Source organism: Alosa pseudoharengus, unplaced genomic scaffold (genome assembly GCF_046254945.1).
Source record: "Alosa pseudoharengus isolate Yale_2024_CS ecotype anadromous, Long Island Sound unplaced genomic scaffold, YU_APseudo_1.1 YU_APseudo_1.1_scf_17, whole genome shotgun sequence".
NCBI lineage: Eukaryota > Metazoa > Chordata > Actinopteri > Clupeiformes > Clupeidae > Alosa > Alosa pseudoharengus.
The window spans coordinates 26,184,805-26,194,635 of NW_027468640.1; the positions used below are offsets into that span (position 1 = coordinate 26,184,805).

Below are 9,831 nucleotides of genomic sequence, written 5' to 3' on the forward strand. Positions count from 1 at the left end.
CCGTATAGAAGGCATGGAGCTGCGATGGCCGAGTGGTTAAGGCGTTGGACTTGAAATCCAATGGGGTCTCCCCGCGCAGGTTCGAACCCTGCTCGCAGCGATTGCTTTTGGACTGTATCTACAACAATTCTGATCTACTGTCCGAGAAACAACTGAGCTTCAGCGGCCTTGCAACGTAGGCCTACAACTGTTCAACGTGTCCGTGGCAGTCCGTCTTCGCGACCAAGACCTGGGAGCTCCAGCTGGCCACTAGTCATGGATGGGACCTCGTACCATGATTAGCCTACTTTCCATCAATAAACAATAAAGGACATTTTGACACGACCTGTTCAACACTTAACCTTTTTCTGGATTATATAAATAAACCCATGTAGCCTCACGATAAAAGATAATGGTGTATTGTCATTGAATTTTACATCGGAATGCTGCACCGTTTCTCCTCTAGAGGTCAGCATACGGCTCTGCCATAAGCTACTTTGTGCTTCAGTTCATTTTCTTTCCCTGGTGGTAACACATTGGACAGCAGGGGGCGCTAAATGCAGCAAAGAGCTTTGGATGGGTTGACAAAATGCCAATGAAATGGCGCCATGTCTTGATTGTATTAAAAACTATGCACCTGTTAATGACAAGAAGCTTTCTTTTATATGGAAGATGCAGCAACTCCGTTAAGGCTTACCTCACCATTTCTGCTCGCTGTGAGTTTGTGTGGAGCGGAGGCCAAGAGGTAGGCTAAAGAAGGGAAGGTGCGGGAGGAAAGGTGGAAAGGTGAGAAAAAAAGAAGATAAAAGGTGACGTTGACTGGTGAGCTTTACAAGTTCTGTCACAGTTCTGTTATCATGTCCAAATGATTTGAAGGATTAACATTTTAAACTCTGGTGGAGGGGATATAGCAAAACTCTTTGTTTTGCTTGGGAGACTGAAGCCTGCGCAACAGGTTAGCAGAAGACCATCCTGTTTGCTGTGAGTAGGCCATGTTTCTGCATTGAGAAAACAGTGATTAGGTAAACCAGAAAATACTCAACAAAAGAAAATCATTAAAATCATGAACTCAAATGTCATTATGAAAAACAAACACAATGACTGCGCTTCAACAGTGCGTGTAAATCAGGCCATTCCATAACACATTAAAAGTGGAATACAGTGGTGGAATGTAACGAAGTACAAATACTTCGTTACTGTACTTAAGTAAATTTTCCACGTATTTGTACTTTACTTAGGCTAAGTAGAATTTATAGTGCATACTTTTGACTTTTACTTCGTTACATTTTACAGCAAGTATCTGTACTTTTACTCCGCTACATTTCTACAACACCATCGTTCCTTTTTACAATACATTTTTTTCTCTCTGACAAACACGTTTGTTTTACCAGGGGGCGGGGTTGCTACCAAAGATTCTGGAGCTACGTGCCCAGCTTCTAAATCTTTTAAATATAAGCTTCTAGTCTAGACCAGGCAAAGCGTGAGCTTGTAGCCATCTTCATTCGGTAGGCTATATTCACCAGACCCATGGCTACACTGTACATGCAACTGTGTTCTGTGCCTTTCTCTGTCTGTTATCTGCAGCGTTAGGGCCTCCTCTCCGATGAGATTGCTATCCGCGGATCAGCGAAGTTACAGGCTATGCCCATGCTTCTGCCACACATCTGATCATTTGCGGCACAAATGAATGGTAGACTATTATAGAACCGCTGGCCGAAAAAAACGTAGCATTTTCCAGATTAGGAAATATTTCTTAATTGTGTGTGATCAAATAAAGAGGCATAGCCTACAATTGGGGGTAGAAATGTGAGCGCTCATTCAATGTCTACTGTATGTGCGTCTGCGCAAGTGAAACTGAACCTAATCATGAAGACACCTTCCTCAGCAACTTTTCTGTTCAATCAGCAGAATTGGCATTACGATCCACCCGACGTATCCCTTGTCTACCCCGTTAAACTTCAGGCTCTCGTGTTTTGCTGAATGATATTTTACTCAGCAGATCACCCTAGTAGATGACCAGAATTACAGTCTCTAGAATTGTAGGTCAGAATGTAAACTGGGCCACAGATGGTAAGCACAATTGCATTAGCTTGAAACTATCTAGTCGAGTATAACCTAAAACTAGCTTAATTAAAATGCCACAGCCCATACTAATTTTTCTTTTAGAATATAGATATTAAGAGAATAAATCATTATGCAAATACTTTTACTTTTAATACTTAAAGTACATTTAAAAGCAGGTAATTTTTACTTTTACTTAAGTAGGGTTGTCATTGTGGTACTTTTACTTTTACTAAAGTAAATATTTCTCTGTGTATTTGTACTTTTACTTAAGTACTGAGATTCAGTACTTCCTCCACCACTGGTGGAATATGAATGCATTTCATCACACAGCTGACAATTATGCAAAAACATTTTAAACGGAGCAAAACAATGCATGCAGCTTCACTGCCTCACATAAACACAATTGAAAGATTGATCATATTGAACAGCTGTAAAGCGTTATCATAGCCCAGTGGGCATTTGATGTCAGTTCAACATCAATATGACATCAAACATCGACGTCAAAATTACGTCTAGAAACAGGTCTAGAATGAAAGTTGTATCGACGTCAATGTACTGATGTCAATTTGACGTCAAGATTTTGACCTCCGCGATGTCGTTTTGATGTTATTTTGAGGTCATACTTTGTTGGCATTTGATGTCAATTCAACATTTATTTGACGTCAAGATGTTGATGTCGTTTTGATGCTATTCTGATATCATTCAATGTCAAGCTTTGATGTCAATTCGACATTTATTTGACATCAAGATGTCATGATGTTGATGTCGTTTTGATGCTATTCTGATATCATTCAATGTCAAGCTTTGATGTCAATTCAACATTTATTCTACATCAAGATGTCATTTCCATGTCAAGCTTTGTTGGCGTTTGATGTCAATTCTACATCTATTTGATGTCAAGATGTTGATGTTGTTTTGATATCATTCAATATCAAGCTTCAATGTCAAATAAACATAAATGCGACAAACATTGATGTCAAAATTACATCAGCATTTATTGACATATATTTTGATTATTTGTGCAGAATACAAGTACAAAGACAACAAAATGCAGTTTGTGTCTAACTAGAAGTGCAAAAAAGCAGAAAAGTGATATACAAAGTATAGACAGGTGGTGCATATACAGGACAAGACACAGTGCCGTGTAGACAGTAGTATACAGTTGGTTTATAGAAGGTGGTTTAGAGTAATATAAATTAAATATGTGCAGTGTATTAGTAGTTATCTTATAAGGGCAGAATAAATATGGCTAAATATGAACAATGTATGACAACATGTACAATGTAGTAACAAGTAATGGAATGTTGGAGAACATTGAGAACATTGAGAGATCCAGTTGAATGGAGAGAGACAGAGAAATGGTTTCTTTTAACAGGGTTCCTACACATTTTCTATTTTAAAATCCCATACTTTTTCCATCCTTTAATTTACAAACTTTTTGGTAGATTTTTCTGACCATTCTCGACAATGCTACTCCATAACCAAACGTTTGTCTCAGCATCCAGGAATCGTTGAGCACCTACATTTGTGCTTTAACATTGATGGTGTGCCACTTTTTAAATCCTCCAACTTCCAAATGTGGCCCATACTCTGCAACTTTCACAACTTTGCTCCTTTCATTGTGGCCATCTACTGTGGAGTTGCTAAACCAAATTCAGAGGAAGAGTACATAAGTGACTTTCTCCAGGAGTTGCAGCAGTTACAGCAAGATGGCATTGTTTATGGAGGCAAAGCACTTCAACTGTCTGTGAAAGTATTCATATGTGATGCTCCTGCCAGGGCATTCTTTAAGTGCATTCTTGTTACCATTCTTGTGAGTGAAGCACTATCAGAGGCACCTATGACGGGAAGGTTTGTTCTTGGGGCCAAAGAGCCAGGTGCGGTTCCAAGGGCTGAAGACTGTTTTGTTTAGGCCAGCTCTGCTGCCCCTCTGCCTCCACCGTACTGCTGCCACTCTGCCTCCACCGCACTGCTGCCACCTGTGGACAAGGAGGAGTGCGAGTTATACAACAAAATTAGTTATTAGTTGTTAGTGGCAGCACTAGTATAAAACCTCTAGAATCTCTAAAAACAATCACAAATAGGGCAGTTCATCACAGTTCAACAATTGTGGTTTGGAAACTAGGCCTGCTGCAACTGGATTGATAAAAAGTAATGTAGTTGCAAACATCTCACCTGGCTACTTGTATTTGGGAAGAGCAAAAGCTATCAGCCATCAGCATGATCATGTTATTAGGTTGTTGTTGTAGAACAAGGAAAGGAATATCCAGTGTTTCCTCTACATTTATTTAAGCATGGCGATCCGCCACGGTTTAAATCCTATCCCTCTCAAGCCCTCTGAAGTCACATTAAATGGGATAGGATTCAGGAACTAATTCATTTAAACCTCACTGACCAGAAAATGTAATGTCTCTGTTTCATAGCAGTTATTGCTAATCAGACATGATGTTGAGCAACTAGAATTGTTTTTAAAATCCCGGGAGTGACACCCCCAAGTTTTTTTTTTTTTTTTTTTCGGGGGGCGGATGGGTAGGTGGGTGGGTGGACTAGGGGGTGGCTCAAGGACTAGAGTGCCTTAGCCTGGGTTTTCCCATGCTGCCTTACGCACGCGATTTTATTCACGCTGCTAGGCAGCCTGGATTCTATGGACTTCGTTTTCACCTCAACGAAGGAACCAATCACAGAACGGAGGGAGGGCAGCAAGCCGATGACGACACGCCGAAGCCGTTATGAGCTATGTACAGACGCATTTGATAGACATTCGTAGCGCCCAATAAACGGCTCTGGGCATTCGTAAACCATGTTTCAAATACGAGAAAATTAATGTCTAATTCCCAGACCCTATCTCAATGAGGTCTGACGTTAGCCAGGCTAAGAGCGCCTATTCATGAAAGAGGCATGCGTGTTGGAAGTAGTTTTCAGCTAAAGAGACACTGAAAACATGTTTTAATCTGTATACCATTAACATTGCATAACAAAAGTAAAACATTAATTTGTAGAGTACCAAAACCAGACGTCTTTTGAGTGTAATCAGATTATGGCAATCATTTTTACAATTGTTTACAACTTAACTCTATGTCCTCACTTGAACCCATTTGCAAGGATGGACGACGCTGAGTATAGAACGTGCTGGCAGTGACAGATAACATGTAAACGCGCCATAGCAGTGACGAGACGCACACACCATACAATCGGCCTGACATTTTGAGTGAACTTAAATGAACTACCTAGCAACAATTCCAACACTCACAAGTTAAGGATGTCTTCAGAGAGTTACACTTGATAAGCATGATAGGTCTACTTTTGGCGCATCAACAATTGAAATGGAGGGGCAGCGTGACTATTTCGGTAAAGGCTACAATCTTTGATAGGTGTAATCTCAAAAGAAAGTTCACTTTCTCCATCATTGAACTCTTGAATACAGTGATGGTACACACCAATATCTGTAATGCAGTGGGTAAATTAACGTTACGTTAGCAGTAGTTTTTACGTTTTATGCAAAAAAAAATATGGTTTATGTAACAAACCCTTCAAATTTGAGAGAGACTGAACAAAAATATGAGTTTATTGTAAAGATTTTGATGGGGAATTCAGAGGAACCCATGTAAAAAAAAAAAAAAACGAAAAACTGATGCATTTAGTCCAAATTAACTGTGCTAAAAAAGTAAAGTGAATGGGTGTTCAACTCTTGAAATAGCATGCATCTCCTTCCATGCAATCCCCGCCCCACCCCCACCTCCACTTTTTTCCCACGCTTAACTGTAGTGTTATATGTAGATAAATTACAATACTTACAGTATTTGAAGTAGCTGCACAACCATGCTAAATAGTATAGTTTTGGCACACAGTACACAAAGACACTTCTGCCATCATACCGGAATGTAAACTATACTCGTAAACGTGCTAATTACCAACCATTTCGTTCGAAAATTTTAAAACAACAATGTTTTTTAATACTTCAAAATAACATTGTGTGTGAGTGTGTGTCTTTACCTGGTGAGTGAACTCTCTTGCGAGCTTGGACGTGGCACACATTTGGAATATTCCAGAATGCACTCAGTGTTCTTACTGCAGCAATCCTCACAACACACCACCTGCAAACAGAGGGAGACTAAGATTAATATGTTGCAAAACACACAGAACATGAAAAGACCATCACTGAAGCACTACTACACTCACATGCATCTTAACACATGCCTCAGAGCAAGTCAGGTAAATCAAACAAGGGGCAAATAAGGGCTATGAAATGAAGAACATGTAGCCTAACACTACCCTTCACAAACTAAAGATCCCTTTACTTGTAGGCATGATATTGAGGTGCCACCCACCCATCACATCCATTAAATGACAGGTCTGTTAATAAACATGGCTATATTAAACTGCAGTTCCTTAAATCAGTGGGTAGATAACTGATATATATATATTACTTAATTCATACAGGACCTCTTTGCAGTTATAGCAACACTATATTATGTATCAACACTAGCACTACATGTATTAAGTTTAAATACAGTGACCTAACGTTACCTATGTCCCATGGAAGTTCGCAAGGTAGAGCTAACGTTAACCGTTATTAATTCTAACGTTAACAACTTTCATCTGTGTCTACTAGCCTGCATGGTAACAGCCATTTTAAATGTAGCTAACGTTACTTTAAATGTATAGCTAACTTACTTGCGCCTGATATTTCATTCTAAAACTAACAAACAGACAAACAGGCAAACAAACAGATATTCCACATAATAGTGAAGTTAGTCTGCTACTGGAAAAGTTAACATTAACAGCTAACATCGCTAGCGTTAGCTCACTAGCTAATTCTAAACATGACTAACAGGCTTTGATTAACATTCCATTATGAAAACAATATATTTCGAATAAATTCACGTTTTCAATTGGCATACAAAAGTACTGTAATTCTTACCTGGGATATCATGACGGCAGAGTTTGTACAGCTTACACATTCAGTCAGAGGCATGACAGAAAAGTGACGGTTGATTGTTGAAGTCACTGGTGACCAAAGATTCTAGAGCGGAGCACTCTAGAATCTTTGCTGGTGACTGCAGTTGAAAAGGAGCAAACTCAGCGAAGATTCTAGAGTGCTGCGCGAATTTGAATTTGTTCAGGGGTGGGGGATGGGAATTGCTGTGTGTGCGCATGCGCTTATCAAGCGGTGATAAGCATCCGTTAAAAACAATCGTGAAAATGATTACTGTTGGCATTTTAGTCTGTTATATTACCAGACTGATTGGTAGAAGTGTCAAAACAATAGTAACATTAGCCTAGTGGGCTATTATTACTACTATTAAGATTATTGACATTATTGGTTCTCATATGGTGGTCAATTCAATGACGTCAATTCCATATCATTTTGACGCCCTTTTTCCTATGCCTTTTTTCTTGATATCAAATCAACGTTGATTTAACATCAATCATATTGACCCAAGTTTATAGACCAGTGACTACATGTTAGATTGATCCCTTGTTGGACGTCTTTACAACAACAAGCAAGCCATAGCTTGTAATGCTAAAATAGTATGAAATTATAGATGCTCAACATGGTGGTCAAAACCTTGACTAATTCTTGACATCAAATTGACATCACGGTGCCCAGGCATGTAACTTTTATGACATTAAAAAGTGGAATTTATTGAACGCTTTCAATCACAGCAATACGCTGTTAGGCCTATACATGGAGTGTAAAAATTACACCCTGGTTAGGAGAAAATTCTTTGACCACATTGGCAAGATTGCTCCCCAATTCCCCATGCTACCCAACGAAGACAAGCTCCCGTATTTGTTGGGAGGGCACAATTGAATTCCTGACAGAGTGTCAAAGATTGAGAAGGTGAGTCCCTTTCCTTCCTACATTTCACTGTATTATTTTGCCTAATTAGTATACATTTAAATAATTATGCATTATTATTTTTTACATTTGTACAATTATACTACATGTGTAAGCTTTGGCAACACAATGTTTTTTTGTCATGCCAATAAAAGAGAGAGAGAGAGAGAGAGGGGGGGGGGGAGGGAGGGGGGCACGGCACTTTAGACAAGTCGAAGAGAAGATCTCCAGATGGACCTAAAAAAGACCAGTCAGGCTATGCAGACTGAGATCTGTTGCCTCAGTGACGAGCACCTCAGGCACCTCAATATTAGGGTAAGTGTTGCTTTTTCCAGCCTATGTTTTCGATGGTAACCCATTGTCAGTCAATAGTGAAAGTAACTTATTGCATATAACTGTCTTGTCGTTGACTGACACCATGGTGAAGTTAATTTCACTTTGCCAATGAGTTCAAATAATAGACGAGTGCAAATGCGTAAAGGCTATGCTAGGTTTTAGTAAAGCATGGTTTAGTGGAATGACTATCCCATACAGTCTCGCAAGCAGCCTCCTTCAAATGCTCCGTTGACTGTCAAAATACCGATGCATTCTTTGACGTCCCGCTTTGCGCCGTTAAAGGGAATGACAGATGTCATTCTCATTGGTTTAAATGATGTTACGCCCCAAACACACCCATGACTGGTTAAGAAACCTAGGAACACCTTGTTGTGCCATGCGCTCGACGTTTGATAACTAAAACACGCCCAATGTGGACTGTACATCCTACTAAATTTGAATAAGCTTTTGACGAATGATGATGCGCTTTAGACTGTCATGATAGGGCCCAGTATCCATAGAGTTCCCTTCTATCAGAGAAAGTTTTGATGACATAACTAACAAAAGTGGAAAACAACTATTATGCAAAGATCTTGGTTTATACATCTTAAATGGAAGAACATCTGGGGACTCGCTAGGAAGACATACATACTGCTCACATAGGTAATAGTGTCATAGACTATGGCTTAACAGATCTGCCACATAGAAAGATAAAAGCTTTCATGGTCATGCCACAACTACCAATGTCAGATCACTGTCAAATCAAAATTATCTTGAACGTCAACAGAATAGTCCAAAATGAAAACCAAAAAATGCTCCCCATTCGTTAGAAACACGAATGTAAAAAAGACAGTCAGTCAAAGTATGAAGCTATATCTAACAGTATACACATAGAAAACATCTTCTTAGTCTCTAAATTCACCAACGAAAGAGCTAGTGTCGACTCTGCTGCTGAGGAACTAACCAATATATTCTTGAAAATTGCCCATATGTCAGCCATCATAGAAAAAATGAGAAAACCAAGAAAGAAAAGTGGTTTGCTCATGAGTGCTTTAGGGCAGTGTCCTTTTATTCCAGAGGGCAGTGGCAGTGACATGAGTGACAGCTATGAAGATTTTGTTCCAGTACCATCTACCACACAGAGTCAGAACACAGACGAATCATCAGATGAGGCAAACAGTGAGGAGGATCAAAGAGAATTAGAGAGAGACACAGGCAGACAAGAGGTTGAGATGGTGAATGACAGAGGAAGAGGCAGAGATCCACCATTTGGGGAATTACACTCATTTTCCACCTCCCCTTGAATTAAACAATTGATTTTTACCTTTCTCCAGTTCATCCAGCCGTTCTCTGAGTCTGGCGATACCACTTTTAGCTCCAGCCTAGCATAGATCATTAAATCGGATTAGACCATTAGCATCTCGCCTGCTAGCATCACATTTAAAAGTGACTAAGATTTCCGATAATTTTCCTAATTATAACTTGTCTTTTCTCAAGTTAGAAAGTGTAATAAGACCAATAAGATTTTCTAGGCTGATTTGACATGGAACTATATTCTCATTCAGGCGTAATAATCCAGTCACTAACTAATTTGTCGGCTGCAGCTCAACCTTGTTGCTGGAATTTAGCCT

At 39.5% G+C, this 9,831-nt stretch overlaps 1 non-coding gene across 1 annotated transcript; it reads left to right on the forward strand.

Annotated features, from left to right (window-relative positions):
• The first annotated feature begins 18 nt into the window (after positions 1 to 18).
• trnas-uga (transfer RNA serine (anticodon UGA)) lies at positions 19 to 100 on the forward strand. The gene has a single exon. It is a non-coding gene; the product is annotated as a tRNA-Ser (tRNA).
• The last annotated feature ends 9,731 nt before the right edge of the window (positions 101 to 9,831 follow it).